The sequence below is a fragment of the Anabrus simplex genome, chromosome 2, assembly GCF_040414725.1.
Source record: "Anabrus simplex isolate iqAnaSimp1 chromosome 2, ASM4041472v1, whole genome shotgun sequence".
Classification (NCBI taxonomy): Eukaryota; Metazoa; Arthropoda; class Insecta; order Orthoptera; family Tettigoniidae; genus Anabrus; species Anabrus simplex.
Genome location: NC_090266.1, coordinates 1,012,886,507 through 1,012,906,635, shown reverse-complemented (window position 1 = coordinate 1,012,906,635; position 20,129 = coordinate 1,012,886,507).

Sequence of the window (20,129 nt, the reverse complement as noted above, 5' to 3'; positions counted from 1 at the left end):
ATTCGAATACAACCTAGTGCTGCTGCACCAGTCATGTTTGTCCTCTTGACGTGTTTAGTCCATTTTCCGTTTCCGGATGATATGTTTACTAAATATTCTATCTTAAGAACTATATGTATATTTACTCCCTGGAAATGCCATTCTTCCTTCTTTGCTAATCTGTTACCTTTGTTACATACCATTACTCTGGTTTCATGTGCATCTGGCGTTAATTGTCATCAGGAGTATATCGCCAACAGAGATAAGAACAGGAACATCCTGATTTTCTAAACTTGACAAGTGCATAACTTCTCCCTCCTTCAAAATCTAGTATATCATCAACAAGTTGCGGCTCCATGTGTGAATGTTTAGCCTGCTGGACTTTCGTCACAGGGGTCTCGGGTTTGATTCCCGGCAGGGTAGGGAATTTTAACCATGATGCGTTAATTTCGCTGGCACGGGGACTGGGTGTATGTGTCATCTTCATCATCATTTCATCCTCATCACGACACACAGGTCGCCTACGGGAGTCAAATCGAAAGACCTGCGTCGGGCCAGCCGATCTTGTCCTCGGACACTCCCGGGACTAAGAGCCATACGCCATTAAATTTTCATCGACAAAGAACACAAATCGAATAGGCGATAATTTACACCCTTATTTCAGTGCAATTTTAGAAATAATCTCTCGCACAACTACTCCTTCTTTCACTTCGACTATGCATTTTACTTCAGCATATATCTGATCTGTCGCTCTCATCATCTTGCACGATACTCCAACTCCTCTCACCCTAGTTTTGACTGCCTCCCTGTACACAGAATCGAATGCTTCCTCTAAGAGTACTGATATTATAGACAGATTACTTCAGTAGTTATATGCATAAGTAAGAGTTCTCACAATAAAAGAATTATCTAGTGTTGTTCACCCTCTTCTGAAACCACTTTGAAATTTCGACAGGTTTGAATTTCCCTCTACGAAATTCATTAGTCGTTTGCATTTATCCCAGTGTATATTTTCGCCATTTTATATATTGTGTTTATTGTCCTATAGTTGCCTTGATTCAATGTGTCCCGTTTATTTTGTGTAGATGGATCACATTATCTGTCATTTCTAGCTTGCGGGAATGCACCTGTCTCGAAAACGATCAAGAAGCTGTTTTTCTTGTAGTTAAAAATAAATGTGATAGAAAAGAAGGTCGTAAATGTAGAACTATTAGGCAGTATCATATGGCTGATAAAGCAGGCATGAGGGAGATTTAAAAAAGTAACTATCATCGGTGGAAAACGGTAAATAAAAATATAAATAGACTCTGAAACTGGTTTAAAGCAATTGTTCAGGAATGTGAAAATCGCTTTGTACCTTTAACGTTGCAAGGAATTGTAAAGACACACCTTATAATAATGGAGAAATAAATAATCTAAGAAGGAAGGGCAGATTGGAAAGAATTAGAGTTAGAAATGGCTGTGGAAGTAAGGAGAAATTGAAGGAACTTACTAGGAAATTGAATCTAGCAAAGAAATCAGTTAAAGATAACATGATGACACGCATAATTGGCAGTCATACAAATTGTAGTGAAGAATTGAAGGGTATGTAAAGGTACTTTAAGGCAGAAACAGGTTCCAAGAAGGACATTCCAGGAATCATTAATGAACAAGGGGAGTGTGTAAGGGAGGATCTTCAAAAGGCAGAAGTATTCTGTCAGCAGTATGTAAAGATTGTAGGTTACAAGGTTAATGTCCAGATAGAGGAGGTGACTAATGCTAAAGATGTATTAAAATTTACATGTGATAGTAAAGGACATTTACAATAGGATACAAATTTGAAAAGTAGGAAATCGGCTGTAATTGATAAGATTTCTTTTTTTTTTTTTTGCTACGGGCTTTACGTCGCACCGACACAGATAGGTCTTATGGCGACGATGGGATAGGAAAGGCCTAGGAGTTGGAAGGAAGCGACCGTGGCCTTTTATTAAGGTACAGCCCCAGCATTTGCCTGGTGTGAAAATGGGAAACCACGGAAAACCATTTTCAGGGCTGCCGATAGTGGGATTCGAACCTACTATCTCCCGGATGCAAGCTCACAGTCGCGCGCCTCTACGCGCACGGCCAACGATAAGATTTCTGGGGATATACTAAAGACAATGGGTTGGGATAGAGTACCATTTCTGAACAACTTATTTGACTATTATTTGCATGAAGGAGCTCTGCTAAATGATTGGAGAGTTGCTATAGTAGCCCTTGCGTATAAAGGAAACAGTGATAGACATAAAGCTGAAAATTACAGGCCAGTAAGTTTGACATGCATTGCATGTAAGCTTTGGGAAAACATGCCTTCTGATTATATTAGACATGTTTGCGAAAGTAATAACTGGTTTGATAGAAGGTTCTTTGTGTTTAGGAAAGGTTATTCCACTAAGCACAACTTGTAGTGTTCCAGAAAGATGTACCTAGCAGGTATCCTGGATTCAGGAGGTCAATTGGATTGTATTGCGATTGACCTTTCTAAAGCTTTTGATAGGGTGGATCATGGGAGACTACGGGCAAAAATGTGTGCAGTTGGACTAGACAAAAGAGTGACTGAATGGAATGCTGTATTTTTTAGAAAATACATCTCAGAGAATTAGCGTATGCGAGGCTTTATCTGACCCTGTACTTATTAAGAGGGGAATTCCTCAAGGCAGTATTATTGGAGTTTTATGTTTTCTTATATATATATAAATGATATGAATAAAGAAGTGGAGAATTGGAATCAGAGATAAGGATTTTTGCGAACGATCTTTTCCTGTATAGAGTAATAAATAAGTTACAAGATTGTGATCAAATGCAACATATCTCTATAATATTGTAAGTTGGACAGCAGGCAATGGTATGATGATAAACGGGGTCAAAAGTCCGGTTGTGAGTTTCTCAAATAGGAAAAAATCCTCCCTGTTTTAATTACTGCGTTGATGGGGTGAAAGTTCCTTTTGGTGATCATTATAAGTATCTAGCTGTTAATATAAGGAAAGATATTCATTGGGGTAATCACATAAACGGGATTGTAATTAAAGGGTACAGATCTCTGCACATGGTTATGAGGGTGTTTTGGGGTTTTAGTAAGTATGTAAAGGAGAGGGCATGTACGTCTATAGTAAGGCACCAACTAGAGTATGGTTCCAGTGTATGGGACCCTCACCGGGGTTACTCGATTCAGGAGTTGGAAGAAATCCAAGGAAAAGCACCTCGATTTGTTCTGGGTGATTTACGATAAAAGGGTAACGTTACAAAAATGTTGCAACGTTTGGGCTAGGAAGACTTGGGAGAAAGAAGACGAGCTGCTCGACTAAGTGGTATGTTCAGAGCTGTCAGCGGAGAGATGGCGTGGAATGACATCAAAAGACGAATAAGTTTGAGTGGTGTCTTTAAAAGTAGCAAATATCGCAATATAAAGATGAAGGTGGAACTCAAGGGGACAAATTGGGGCCAATATTCGTTTATAGGCAAGGGGGGTTTGCGATACTTACCAAGAGAGATGTTCAATAAATTTCCAGTTATTTTGAAATCATTTAAGAAGGGGCTAGGAAGCAGCAGATAGGGAGTGAATCTGCCACCTGGGTGATTGCCCTAAATGCAGATCAGAATTAATTGATTGATTGATTGATTGGTTGATTGATTGATTGATTGATTGATTGATTGATTGATTGATTGATTGATTGATTGATTGATTGATTGATTGATTGATTGATTGATTGATTGATTGATTGATTGATTGATTGATTGATTGATTGATTGATTGATTGATTGATTGATTGATTGATTGATTGATTGATATTGAATATATATTTCAAAATTTTCATCATGCAATTTCGGTTTTTCACCTCTTCCTAAATTTTATATATACACTGACTGACAGAGCAAATGCAACACCAAGAAGGAGTGGTTCGAAAGGGATGAAAGTTGGGGAAAAAACAGAGACGGCACGGACGAATAATTGATGTTTATTTCAAACCGATATGCAGGTTACACAATGCGCACGGCATCGACTCAGTAGGATGTAGGACCACCGCGAGCGGCGATGCACGCAGAAACACGTCGAGATACAGAGTCAATAAGAGTGCGGATGGTGTCCTGAGGGATGGTTCTCCATTCTCTGTCAACCATTTGCCACAGTTGGTCGTCGATACGAGGCTGGGGCAGAGTTTGCAAACGGCGTTCAATGAGATCCCACACGTGTTCGATTGGTGAGAGATCCGGAGAGTACGCTGGCCACGGAAGCATCTGTACACCTCGTAGAGCCTGTTGGGAGATGCGAGCAGTGTGTGGGCGGGCATTATCCTGCTGAAACAGAGCATTGGGCAGCCCCTGAAGATACGGGAGTGCCACCGGCCGCAGCACATGCTGCACGTAGCGGTGGGCATTTAACGTGCCTTGAATACGCACTAGAGGTGACGTGGAATCATACGCAATAGTGCCCCAAACCATGATGCCGCGTTGTCTAGCGGTAGGGCGCTCCACAGTTACTGCCGGATTTGACCTTTCTCCACGCCGACGCCACACTCGTCTGCGGTGACTATCACTGACAGAACAGAAGCGTGACTCATCGGAGAACACGACGTTCCGCCATTCCCTCATCCAAGTCGCTCTAGCCCGGCACCATGCCAGGCGTGCACGTCTATGCTGTGGAGTCAATGGTAGTCTTCAGAGCGGACGCCGGGAGTGCAGGCCTCCTTCAACCAATCGACGGGAAATTGTTCTGGTCGATATTGGAACAGCCAGGGTGTCTTGCACATGCTGAAGAATGGCGGTTGACGTGGCGTGCGGGGCTGCCACCGCTTGGCGGCGGATGCGCCGTTCCTCGCGTGCTGACGTCACTCGGGCTGCGCCTGGACCCCTCGCACGTGCCACATGTCCCTGCGCCAACCATCTTCGCCACAGGCGCTGCACCGTGGACACATCCCTATGGGTATCGGCTGCGATTTGACGAAGCGACCAACCTGCCCTTCTCAGCCCGATCACCATACCCCTCGTAAAGTCGTCTGTCTGCTGGAAATGCCTCCGTTGACGGCGGCCTGGCATTCTTAGCTATACACGTGTCCTGTGGCACACGACAACACGTTCTACAATGACTGTCGGCTGAGAAATCACGGTACGAAGTGGGCCATTCGCCAACGCCGTGTCCCATTTATCGTTCGCTACGTGCGTAGTACAGCGGCGCATTTCACATCATGAGCATACCTCAGTGACGTCAGTCTACCCTGCAATTGGCAAAAAGTTCTGACCACTCCTTCTTGGTGTTGCATTTGCTCTGTCAGTCAGTGTATTTCCAGAAATAGCTCCTAATGTTCCATTTTTGGCTATCTTACAATCAAGCACTCCGAAACCACAATCTCCTCGTGACGAGCTCTTTATATGTCTTCTTTATTCAGTAATTTCTCAAAATACTGAACCTACGTAGGTGGAACAAAAGGTTAGTTGCACTAACGCGCCGCAACAGCGCGCTGTGTGTCGCAAATGTGGGCACAGCAGAGAAAGGGACAGACACTGCCCATACGTCTGTTAGGCAGGTCGCTGTTGTGTCTCGTCTAGTATTGTGGGAATAGCGGCCAAATGAAACGGCGCGTCGACAGGACGTTCACTCCAAATATGAGGTGCGTGCGACAATCCGGTTCCTATGGGCCAGAAGGAAGATTTGCACGGACACTCATCGTGAAATTAGTGCTGTGTATGGGGAACGGGCCATTTCCCGGCAAGGTATCGTAATGTGTTGTCGGCAATTCGAAGCCGGACGCACGGATTTCACGGACAACCTTCGCCAAGTCAGGCCCGCAACGTCCAGGACCCTTGCGGAGGTCAACAGTGTGAATGCGATCATTAGACAGAATCGGCACATAAAACTGATAGAAATCGCGACGCAGCTGAACATGTCGTATGGCAGTGTATTCGGCATTGTTCAGGAGGAGCTTGGATATCGTAAGCTGTGTCAAAGATGGGTCCCACGTCTTCTCACTGATGAGCGCAAGGGACAACGTTTCCAATCTTCCCTGGCATTTTTGCAACGCTATGCCGCAGACGGCAACGGGTATCTGCGGCGAATCGTCACAGGCGACGAAACGTGGGTCTACCACTTCACCCCCGAAACCAAGCGAACACCAATGGAATGGTTGCACCATTCATCACCACAACAAAAGAAGGCCAAGTTTCTACTTTCAGCCGGTAAGGTTATGGCGACAGTGTTCTTTGACATGGAGGGTTTGCTGCACGTGAAATTCATGCCGAAAGGAAAGGCGATCAACGCGGCGTCGTATTGCCAACGTTGCACCGGTTGCATAAAGCGATTAAAGAGAAGCGCCGGGGGAAATTGAGCGCCGGTGTAGTTTTGTTGCACGATAACGCAACACCTCACAAGGCCCGCCAAACGAGAGAACTGCTGCAGCGTTTCAAGTGGGAGGTCTGGCAACATCCACCCTACAGTCCCGACCTAGCACCATGTGACTTTCATCTGTTCAGTAAGCTCAAAACGGAGCTCGGTGGTCGACGTTTCCAGGCCGATGAGGAGGTGAAGGCCGCTGTCTCCGAGTGGTTGCAGAACGCTGGAGGAAATTTTTATGCATCCGGCATCGACAAGTTGGTTGTGCGTTCGCAGAACTGTTTGGAGTCTCTTGGACACTATGTGGAAAAGTGACGTTACAGTGAACGTCGTTATAGTCTTGTTGCTGTTGTATAGGTGGTGTAATAAATGTCCATAACTGGGAAGTGCAACTTATTTTCTGATCTGCCCTCGTATGTACTACGATTTACACTGGCTCCACCTGCATCCATGCTTTTCTTGGTTATGTGTTATATTTTGACCCATACTTTCTTGCTGTCGTTGTCCTTACAGTTTCTCTTCAAGCCTGCAGCCATCTTTTGTTGCCATTCTATCTTCGTCTTTCTTAACATTTCTCTGTATTCTTATGTTTTCACTAAAGTCCTCTACTATTGTGTATCTCCTAATTGCATTCATAGTTATTATCTTTTTCTTTGCACAATCTCTATTATACCATCCACTTCTTTTGTGTGCTTTGCCTGTGTTGATACATTTTCCTGCCATTGCTATTAAATTTTCTACCCTAATTAGGTCTTATTCAATACCATTTTCTTCTATCAATTCTTCATTACCTGATTTCTGAATCTTAAAATTATCTCAACTGAAGTGCCTACTCTTTGAATTCATACACTAATTCTTCCCGCCTACCATACTTAGGTACCTTTCCCTCACTTACGTTATCGTATACCACTTCCTCAACGAATATCTTGACTCATTATTTTTATGCACATATTATAAAAATATTTTATTACCACCTCGGACCCAAGAGTTTCTAATTCTTTACAGAAAACGAAGGAGAGTCATACAGATGTACCATACCATCCTTATTTATCGTGACCAAATACATTTAAAAATGAGAGCCCCTACTACTATACAGCTTTGCTTTCTCAGTTTCATTTGCTGAATAGAGCACACACCAGTAACTTTAATACCGGATGACATGTCACCTCGCATTAAAGCATGTCTGAAATTCAACTTGGCATACTGTGCTCTAGTTCATCAAGTTGGTGCAAGTTGGTACATGTTTGTCCAGCTGTACTTACTTTTAAATCAATATCACTATTATCAACACCTCAATGGTGATTCAAGGTGGATCTCGTTGAGTGGTTGGTGTGTTGTGACGTCGATAAACATTATTCTTTAATTTATCCCAAGTATATTTGTTAGGATTCATGGCCGGACAGCACTGCGGCGCCTTTTGTCGAGCGATATTGTCAATAACAAGAACCGTACGATTTATGTGCGCATTATCGTCCATTAAGACAACTTCTCATCCAAAATGCTGGCAATACGGTGTCACTATGTGTCGGAAGATGTCGTCTCTGTATCGTACAACCATGTCGTTGCCGTCAATGAATAGGGTGACGCCACATGATGCCACCCCAAAACATCAGGATACTACTACCTTGCTTCACGTGCTAGATAGTGAGTTTGAAACGTGAAGCATGACGAGATTCCTTCGAAACTCGTTGCTGACGATCATCAGGAACAAGGCTCATGCCACATTCGTCAGTGAAAAGGACTTCATGCTAATTTTGAAGAGTCCTTTGATCATAATATTGGCCTCGATTGTACCGCGCTCCATTGTAACCAGGATTGAGAGTCCGGCCTTGCCGTAGGCGTCCAGGGTGAATTTATGCCTCATGCAACCTGTTTCTTACCGTTTGAGATATATAGCTGCGAACTTTCGCTGCCGAAGGTCATTATTATGCATAGTAGCATTGTGTTCAAGGTTTCTCCGGACTGAAATTCGACTGCAGTCGTAGCCCTTGGACGACCTGTATGAGGCAAATCAACAACAGTTCCTGTATTCATGTACCACTTCCATGTTCGAACCACATCATTTTGTAAACGGGCCAGAGGGCAGTTGCTCTCCGCAGCAGAAACAACACCAGGGTGAGATTATAGTATATCAAGTGATATATTAAAGTGTATATACGTGATATGTTATCAGAATGAGTTAGAATCGGACTAGATATGGAAATTACAGCGGAGAGAAGAAATGTTGACATTATTTAAGAAGATAGTGATCTAATGATATGAATATACAAGGATAAGGTTATTTGTGCATCAATAAAGGCAAATACGTGAAATATACGGAATAATATTAAGAGAAATGTTTCGAAATGAGTAATGAAGGAGATGTAATGTTGTTTTATGAAATAAATGAAAGATGAATTGAAGGATTATGTGCTGTTACGGTGAAATAATACATGGATATGGAATATTTTAAAGAGAGAAATGAGATGATTGACGCAAATTAGGATCACATATGTTCATGATTTAATCACATTATAATTCGTCGAAAATCCATGTATTATGATACCGATGACGTGCTTTGATTTTCATTGGATATTATGATAGGATAAAATCATTAAAAACATTTCTATAAGATTGAGTATTCGTTCACTTGGACATTTTTTAACTTAGGATTTCCTCTGAAAATAGCATTCTATTAAATTAATTATGGTACACTTACACTGACTGACAGAGCAAATGCAACACCAAGAAGGAGTGGTTCGAAAGGGATGAAAGTTGGGGAAAAAACAGAGACGGCACGGACGAATAATTGATGTTTATTTCAAACCGATATGCAGGTTACACAATGCGCACGGCATCGACTCAGTAGGATGTAGGACCATCGCGAGCGGCGATGCACGCAGAAACACGTCAAGGTACAGAGTCAATAAGAGTGCGGATGGTGTCCTGAGGGATGGTTCTCCATTCTCTGTCAACCATTTGCCACAGTTGGTCGTCCGTACGAGGCTGGGGCAGAGTTTGCAAACGGCGTTCAATGAGATCCCACACGTGTTCGATTGGTGAGAGATCCGGAGAGTACGCTGGTCACGGAAGCATCTGTACACCTCGTAGAGCCTGTTGGGAGATGCGAGCAGTGTGTGGGCGGGCATTATCCTGCTGAAACAGAGCATTGGGCAGCCCCTGAAGGTACGGGAGTGCCACCGGCCGCAGCACATTCTGCACGTAGCGGTGGGCATTTAACGTGCCTTGAATACGCACTAGAGGTGACGTGGTATCATACGCAATAGCGCCCCAAATGATGATGCCGCGTTGTCTAGCTGTCTAGCGGTAGGGCGCTCCACAGTTACTGCCGGATTTGACCTTTCTCCACGCCGACGCCACACTCGTCTGCGGTGACTATCACTGACAGAACAGAAGCGTGACTCATCGGAGAACACGACGTTCCGCCATTCCCTCATCCAAGTCGCTCTAGCCCGGCACCATGCCAGGCGTGCACGTCTATGCTGTGGAGTCAATGGTAGTCTTTTGAGCGGACGCCGGGAGTGCAGGCCTCCTTCAACCAATCGACGGGAAATTGTTCTGGTCGATATTGGAACAGCCAGGGTGTCTTGCACATGCTGAAGAATGGCGGTTGACGTGGCGTGCGGGGCTGCCACCGCTTGGCGGCGGATGCGCCGATCCTCGCGTGCTGACGTCACTCGGGCTGCGCCTGGACCCCTCGCACGTGCCACATGTCCCTGCGCCAACCATCTTCGCCACAGGCGCTGCACCGTGGACACATTCCTATGGGTATCGGCTGCGATTTGACGAAGCGACCAACCTGCCCTTCTCAGCCCGATCACCATACCCCTCGTAAAGTCGTCTGTCTGCTGGAAATGCCTCCGTTGACGGCGGCCTGGCATTCTTAGCTATACACGTGTCCTGTGGCACACGACAACACGTTCTACAATGACTGTCGGCTGAGAAATCACGGTACGAAGTGGGCCATTCGCCAACGCCGTGTCCCATTTATCGTTCGCTACGTGCGCAGCACAGCGGCGCATTTCACATCATGAGCATACCTCAGTGACGTCAGTCTACCCTGCAATTGGCATAAAGTTCTGACCACTCCTTCTTGGTGTTGCATTTGCTCTGTCAGTCAGTGCATATTAATATGGATGGTTATTGCTACTTTGTATAGAGGAATTGATGTCGCACAATTTCTTCGAAAATGATGTTCCCTACATATTTTATTTGATTCGCACGAGGTCACATATTGATATTTAGGCATACATAAGGGTCTGAATACCTTGCTATACTAAATTATTAATTTATGTTGTAAAGGGAAGTTAATATAAGACATGAATTTGGATAATATAGAAGCTTTAATTAATCAGAAGGAAACTTTTGCCAGTAAATTAGAAACTTACTGCTTTTTCGGATGCTAATAGTGGTATATTTCAACGATATCTTGAGATAATCCAACCAGAGATCAATAAATCTTATTTTAATAGATTGTCCTAAAAACAGCTACGAATGTTAACAGTAACTGAAACTGATATGTACAGATAAATATTACATTAACATAACCATTGATTTACCATCCATATTTTGCATATTTTACCAGTTTTCTTATGATCGGTGTAGTATAAAGATGAAACCATGGCACACTGCAATTGTGATGAAAAGATGATAAATTATAATAATGATCATTAACAAATCCCTTAAGCCATCAGATCAAATGTTAATTAATATATTTTTTACTTTAATTTCGAGGTTTCATTTTCCTTTACAAGCATTTCTTTTTTTGAATACATAATAGTAGTTAAGGTTTACATGAAGTCTTATTTAAAATTTTCTGCTATGGTGTAAGCTAACTTAGAATTGAGACGTTGAATTATATAATATACTTGCAATCCAATGTTACTTCGGATGGAGACGTCCATCACCTCAGCTGATAGATGAAATATTATTTGGCGTATCGGTGTATCTTTGATCCCACGTAAAAAATGCATTTATGAACCCTAAGACTGGTCGGGATTTCTTTTACGTGACCCATCCTGGACGCGGGAAGGGCGTAATATATATGATCAGATTTATGACTAAATTCCTACTGTACTGACCATTTCCGTTTTACACAGGATCCACTTTATGGTCGCATTGCCAGGGTATTAATAGCAATCTCCCTACAGGTCAAGGATGTCTCTGGAGAATTTGAAGATCGAGGCTTCTATTATATCTTCGGACTTAGTAAGATTGATTGGTTATCCATGAACCGGACAGCCATTTCTCCCAGGAATTAACCTCATACACCTTCTGTTTCAGGCTGAGTAAACCTCAAAGTCATATTTCCTCCAGGAGAAATGTCTAATCTTTAATATTATCACGACTTGGAAGATCAATGTAAACTGCATAAAGAAAAACAAAACGTTAACGTACAGTATATTCCTTCGTACCATGGACATTCCTGCTTAGTAATAAATACGGAAAAAACGTGTGGTATATAGATTCATATGCTTACGCTCATCAAATGTAGCAATCATCGGTAGCTGTTTATGTAGTTTACTCATTGTCTATTTTCAGTTTTATGCAGAAATTGCTGCCCTTTTTCTGTGGGCAAATGAAGTGTGTTAAATCTCAATTACTTTCGCTCGTTATTGAAGTGCCTGTCCTGGTATTATATATTAGGTAACATCTCGGAATATTCCTGTTTTATCTTAAAATCAGAGGAAGACCACTCGCAATAAAACTTCTGTAAGCACTGAGATTTACTTTACTTACTTTCAAACGGTGTAATTCTCCAGATTCTAGCTAGACTCCAGCTTCAATGAATAACAATAATGCGATTATAAGTCATGAAATCTTTAATCTCACGTCGAACATACGCCATACGGATGGGATAGGTCTATATTCATTATAAATAAGCTACCTCACAAACATTAGACGAAATTCTTTCGCTGCTTGTAGCCTACTGTATATTGAGAAGCTAACGACAGATTTTTTGGAGACCGTGACTTAATGGGTTACACACTGAGTGTCGAAAACTCATGGGGAAGACACTGAATGTGAGGATAATAACGAGTTACTCCTCCGCGAGCCCTCAAAACGGCAGCAATTCTGCGATGAATCGACCCTACAAGGTGTTGGAATCATTCTAGAGGGATCTTGACCCACGCATCCTGCACTGCTATCCACAACTGGTATTGAAGATGGTGGGGGTTCATACAGGGTACACCAGCGTCGGTAACATCCCAGAAATGCCCGATTGGATTAAGGTCGGGGAATCTGGAAGGCCAATCCATGGTCGTAATTTCACTGGAGTGCTCCTCCATCCAACTCCGTGCCACAACAGAGCGATGATATGGCGCATTGTCCTTTTGAAACATGGCAGCTCCATCAGGGTACTCTTGGGCTAGAAAGTGATGCAGATTCTGAAATAATATCCACATAACACGCACCTGTCAGGGCTCCCTGCAGGCGGGCAATAGGGCGTAATTGCGACCATCTCGAGCCGATGACCTTAGATGTTAAGCCCCTTTAAACAACAAGCATCATCATCATCAATTGTGACCATGAGAACGCCGCCCAGACCAGAACTGAGCCACTTCCCGCCTGGACAAAACCTTGTTGACACGCAGTAACCGTAAGTTCATGGGGCGTACGCCACACACTCACGCGCCCATCAGCTCGATGCAACAGGAACCGGGATTCATCGGACCATACCACTCAGCCCTACTGTTCAATGGTCCATTGTCTATTTTTGCGGGACTATGCACGTCGTTTCTGCTCTGTGTAGAGGTATCAGCAAACGGACACGAGTTGGTCGTCGGCTGATGAAGCCTTTGCGGTGCAGTTGCTTCCATAGAGTCCTAGTAGAAATGGGTTCCTGACTCCCAACATTCACCTCTGCGGTGATCTGACTCACAGTAGCCCGTCGAGTGCCCAGTATGGTTCTGCGAGGCACCGTGTTTCCCGTTCGTTACACACCTGTGGTCATCCCGTGCGGCGTTTTGCACGGGTGGTAACATTACCTCTGCGACATTGAAGACACTGTTGACATCGTAATCCCGAATTCACGTGTAATCTCCGCAATGTTATGACCCATGCGCCGTGCGCCGATGATCAGCCCACGTTCAAAGTCGGTTAATTCGCGACGTGTTGCCGTCTCCAAGACCCTGGTGTCTTTGACAGACTCCTCAGCTACCCGCAACGCTCGGGGTTCATACACAGTACATTAATTAATGGGACACCCCTTCCCTTGATTTTTGGTTCCTCAGAGTACCGAAATGAGGTACACTTATTCCTCTCACACAGTATCGTTACTTTCTAGATTGTCACATGACATTTCGTGCCAACTAGTTGTTATCTTTCAAACATCCATCCGTAAAGACATGCCATATAAATTCATCTCACCTCATCCCCGACACCGCTTCAAGGAATGGGAAGAAATGGGACTAAGGGGTAGAGAAACAAGGTCAAAGCATCGGAATAATTCAACGTGGCCCGTCTACAAGCACGTCCACCAGCTTTCCAGCGTTACCACGGGCTATTGGTTTACATGGACTGGATGAAGTACAATGCTCGTGGATAATTTAGATATGGCTAGGGCAAGGGGCCAACTGGAGGTAAATATTACATTTTTATTGCCAACTCCTGGGAACGTACCTGCTCGGCAATCGGAAGGATGGACTGTTCTCCCAGCGTGGAGGGCCATTCCTCGTGCCCGCACCCAGGCGAGCAACCAGGATTTAATTCGTGAGGGAAAGAAGGGGAAGAAACTCACCATACGTTTTTACATCTAAAATAATGGTAACTCTATTTTCGAACTTAACTGAGTGATTAGGGCCACATACTGTTTATCATCAATATTGTGAATTCGTGAATATATCTTTTGCCCTCAGCACTGTTCTACACAAAGACAATGAAGAAAATAATTGAAGCCTAGAGAACAGTACTTTATTTTCAGTGTGAAAATTAAATGGGGACTTCATTCATTCCGTTTCCATCCCAGTCGAATAAGTGGAAGCAGACTGTGGATTTTCAATACTTCCGCATGCAACCATACAATAAAATAAGCCTCCATCTTCCTGAGGTTTCCCAATTATTTTCGGTAGACACTTGATGTCAATTTGGCCCAGTTTTTTGGCCAAATGACCCTCCCACCACTTAATATATGTGGGGGTATGTTTTTTATTATTGTATATCTCTGTGGTCGTTGTTAGTATGGTGTGTTTCGTGCATATAAAGAAATGAACACCTAGACTCTGAGTCATAGAATTAAACAGACGGATAAAGTTCCCGTCACAGATGGAAATCGAGTCCCTGACCATCCAAACTCAAGACCACTACGCTGTCCATTCAGCCAAGGAGCCGGTCAACCATACAATGAGGTGCATTGCAAATATTTACTGCTTAAAGTGATACCGAAGTGAAAGCTGTATAGAAATTGAAACGCGTAAATATAAGTAATTTACGGAAAATATATTTAAATGATAGGACGAGAATTGCAAGTGTTCAAGGGCCTGTTCTTCATGAAATCCTGTGTAATTCTACCAGGAATTAATGGGCTACCATCATGATTATAATGAACAATCTGTAAGTCAGAAACTTGGAAGACATAGATGTTTACATCGCAACCACGGGAATGAACTGTAATAATGACCTCTCCTTTCCCTGTTCCACCATTCCCTCGGCTTTAGCATGGTAATTTCCTAATCATGGACCAGGCGCGAAGAATAGTGGTTTAAAATCTCACCCTCGGTATAATAATAGATAACACGATTTTCAATTCATGCCGGAGGGGAATACTTTAATGGTACATTACGCAGACCACTACGGCTTAATTCCAAATACACCAAAGTCACACAGATTTTCAGCCAGACTGCATACGTTCAAAATACATGGAACTATCTAACTACGATCTTCAGGCTCATGTAATGAAATAGCCACCAGTTTCACTAACACTACATGTCCGAGTGTACTAAAAGAAGCTAGGTTAAAAAATCCATCTGGCATCTGGCGATTTTCCATGGCTATATTGAATGTAATTTCTCTCCTGATTCTAGTTGGTAAAATGCAATATTCTTACGTCCTTTCTTTTACTACCTTCGGCCAGGCTATCAAACTGTCGTTATCAAGGGGAGTTTCATAACGTATCAGTAGGTCTACTCATGTGATGCACCACAATACGCATGCTGCTGCTGGAATTGTACTTTGCGTGAGATTAGTTTGATTTTCTGTACATTTTTCAACTACTACTTTACTTTCTAACTGTATCTACATAGTGGAGGCACTTTTCGTAGATGTTCATCATTTGTACCTCATTTGTACCAAAAGGAAGTATTATTTTCACAGAGTTTGTGCAACGTAAAATAAATAGCCAAAAAACCGTTAATTCTACTCACTGCTCAATTAAAATGCGATGTAATTGAAGGCAAGCTAAGAAACTACTAACCTCAGCTCATTATTGTAATATATAAACGTGTGTAAATTAATTTTTGATCCATTTGTAGCAATATTCTTGTTCTGGACGATGTAATTTGGCACTCAGACTGGTGAACTTGCTGTCAGCTACGATCCATATACGACCAAAATGTATCCTTTCACGAGCATAACATCTTATTAATAAACTAATTTCCAATAAAGTGTTCCATTTGACTATGTTACTGCGAAGAGAAAGCTAATAACTGCTTAAGATCTCGGATAAACGTTCTCAGTACAAAATGTGTTAATAATGCCGATCGAAACGTAAAATATTCCGGCCTGAAATTTACTTTTGAATTCCTCGGAAAGACTTACAAGCTAAATGACGACTATATAATTAAGGTAAAAGTAATTTTAGTGAAGAAGCGTGATCAGTTTTTATGTTTAGTACTTGTGTGAGATTAAGAAATTGATGGGTTATTAGAAATCAAACAACCGGGCGAGTTGGCCGTGCGCGTAGAGGCGCGCGGCTGTGAGCTTGCATCCGGGTGATAGTAGGTTCGAATCCCACTATCGGCAGCCCTGAAGATGGTTTTCCGTGGTTTCCCATTTTCACACCAGGCAAATGCTGGGGCTGTAGCTTAATTAAGGCCACGGCCGCTTCCTTCCAACTCCTAGGCCTTTCCTATCCCATCGTCGCCATAAGACCTATCTGTGTCGGTGCGACGTAAAGCCCCTAGCAAAAAAAAAAAAGAAATCAAACGATGTCATATCTCAGGTAGAGAAACCACACACAAGATTGAAACTGCAGTCCGCACTAAGATTGACATCTGGGATTTCCGAAACATCCAATCGCCATTCCGACGTATTTCATAGCCTGGGAATGGAAAATATGGTAAACCTTCACTAGAAATAAGTATACGCCTTTTCTGAGAATACAGTACGTAATTAGAGGCTCATGGACGTTAACATGACTTACGAAGTGGACATAAAATTTTGTCCCAGTGTCCCTACAGTATTCAATCCTTGGCAACTTTTATCTTCGTGACTGCGTGCGGAAGTTGTTTAAACTCGACTCAGATTGATGTAAGGGGCCTATAGACGCAAGACCAGACACTTGGAATGGGGAAATGTTTCGCTTGATACGAACTCTTGGTCCAACACGAAGCGACCGCTACTACTTTTCACACCGGCCACTGGAGCATTGAGTGGCGCTGGAATCGTTTTCCTTGACAAGAGTTATGCTCCCCTGGAGGGCACAGAAGACGGAGAGAGATAGAGGGAAGCGGGAAGGCTAAGATCAGAAAATGCGGAGAATTTCCGAGTCGATGGCAGCAGCAGAGACGTGGGTGAGAAAGAGAAGGAGACATACAGAGGGAGAGGGGTGAGTCCAAGAGAAAGAAAGCGCGTGTGTTCTTTTTACACACCTCACTTGCTTTCCGGACTGGATCCGTTTCCTCTTCCCGTACCTGGCGAGCTCGCTGCTAAGAACTGCGGAACATCTATTATGTCAAGACGATCGCAGGCCGCACTTGGGATAAGGAATGAGAGGGCTTCGGCTGAGGGAATGGATAAGATAGATAATATAAGTAAAATGTGAGATTGCATTGGATGGAGTATTATTGTATTTAAACCTCGGGGAATATCCATTCACGAATAAGTGAAGCTTAGAGTAATGGATGTGACTACGAACACCTGAAAAGGATTCACCTCTAGAAAAATAAAACAAGAAATATTAAATTCCGTTTTTGCCCTGATTGCTCTACCCGTACCTAGCATTCAGTTAATTATTATTCTAGTTAACCAAGAATTGCTCCAATAACAATGCCGGTTGCAAACTCGAATGGGAAGATTTCTCCGTCGAGACCATGAGGAGTGGCAGATAAATGCTTCCACTGTTCGTAGCCAAGTGCTTAGCTCTTTGTCCGGTCGCCCCTACTTCCATAAATTTAATTGATATTCATATATTGCGTAGGCTGATTGAACCTTATGATATAGGCTGAGTGCAGCTCATGATCATATACCTCTCCAGATCAATAACTGTTTCAACATTTTTTGGCTTCCTGATGGGGAATCGAAAACACGTCCTTATGGGTGAATAGAAAATGCCTTAGCAGCCTCGACTAGGTACAGCGAAATTAACCTGCATGTATTCAGTTAGTTATTATTTTTTTATGAGTATACTTACATTTGTACTTCTTTTTCTCTAAGATCAAAGTAACGGACAAAATCAAAGTAGTCCATCGTTCGTAGGCCTACACCACCGGTGTCAACGACATCGAAAACTCCTTCTGGTGTGGACCGAGTCAGTTTTGTTCACAGTATTTGTACTGGCAATGCTATAGTGTGGTTTGTTTAATGATAGAGGTAGAACTGAAGTAGAGAGATAGAGAGATATACAGACGAAATATTTTACCCTTGTATGTATGTATGTTTAGTCCTCAGCCCGAAGGCTGGTTGGATCCTCAACAGCTCCGCCATCACCTGTCCTAGATGGCCTAGGCATCACGGAAGAGGCGTACTGAGGAAATGAGGAGTGAGGTAGTTTCCTGTTGCTTTCCTCACCGAGCCAGAAGTTGCTGCCAAGCCCACTGAAATGCATGCACCAACCGATCCTATGAGCAACATTTTCACATCATTCATAGCAGGGTCTGGCTGCAAAAGGAATGGTATAACTAGCATCACTCTTACCTCAGTCACTTCATTTTGTCAAAGCCAAGGATAAAGTTGAGACAGATCAATGAAAGTAACAAAATTGCTCCAACCCATACCAGAAGACATAGTGCACTGTAAACACTAGGTTCCGCCAGCAAAGGCACATTTTACCCTTACATTTAAATAGTAAATTCGAAGTGCCGTACTGTTCTATCTAATGTCAGGCTGAGTGGCTCACACGGTTAAGTTGCTGGTTCTCTGAGCATAAGTTGTCAGGTTTGATTATGACTCACTCCAGTGGTATTGGAAACACCCCGTGTCTGCAAATTTACCACTGTGTTAAAATAATTTCTGCGATACAAAACTGCGGCACCTCAGCGCCTTCAAAAACAGTGAGAGTAGTTAGTGGGACGTACAATCAATAGCATTACCGGTATTATTAGTTGTATCTGATACACGTAAAATATATAATAGCTTATAGGCCTACTACATAAAGGATAAAATACACTGACACTTCTGTTTCTTAAATACAAAAATAGCATACCTCTATAATAATAATAATAATAATAATAATAATAATAATAATAATAATAATAATAATAATAATAATAAAATTGTTATTATACGATCTCATCCCGTTATTTCAGTTGTCCATTTTCTCACTGGAATTTTGTAAAATGCTCAAGGCACTTGGGACAGTACATAGGTACTGTAGGAAATTTTCAAACAAATCTGTTAAATGTGGCGCGGCAGTATACAAAAACGTGTGAAAAGCAAACAAGACAGTTTTATAGAACGAAGGGAGGTAAAAGCGATGATGAATTGTATTGCCTGTTGAGTGTACTTTTTTAATATATTTTCAAAATAATTTTCTTCAGGAACTTAGGACGTGTCTAGCACATATCTACAGATAATCAGAGTTTTTCCATTGAAACCTTCGTGTATTTAACATTTTAGGTACTAGTTTTTAAGCATGAAATTGACACCTATCCTGAGATATCCTTAACGCTTCATGAAACTGATTTCCGAATGGCTCAGCATCTTGCAGTAATTTCGTCTCAATATCTATTTTCTCCAAAAGACACAACATTCAATTCGCCGTGGCACTGTCTGAAATGTCACTTCTGTCTGCTGACAAATAGTCATTCTCTAATATAATTCTCTCATTTTCATCGATGTCTGGCGCCGCACTAGTAATAACTCGTCATATTTCTTCTCATTTATTGAATGAATTTACTCCACCTTAATGTTGACAAAACACGGTAGTTGAGATGTCCAGACACAGCAATAGAGGTACCGTGCCCTCATTTTAAAAGGAAAATTCTCATAATTCTACCACCGGCTGACTTTACGCTCACCTGACCACATCATGTGAAGCAAGGTGTACAAAACAAGGTAATTACTGAACTGTAGATTACAACGTAACCCCGACTCATTCTTTCCCGTGTCGAGCTAGCCTAGTCAGATATTAACACCAGCTGTGGATCCAAAACAAAATTCCAATGTAAACACTTTTCACGAAACAAATTAGAGAACTTAATTCTTGCGACAAAATCTGTCTGTTGAAGTTTCTGCTCTAACCTTACTTCATATGGTCGATATTTCTGCAGTCTGGTCGATTTGTACGGCGACCCTGTGGATATGTTCGTTCCCTGCGCTATACGATTAAGTGATTTTCTGGGAATTCTAAGCCCACCCGATTATCACCCTTCAGTTAAAAATGTCTAGAAACTCAACGTTTTTTAGGAATGTTAAAGTCAGGATATTTAGA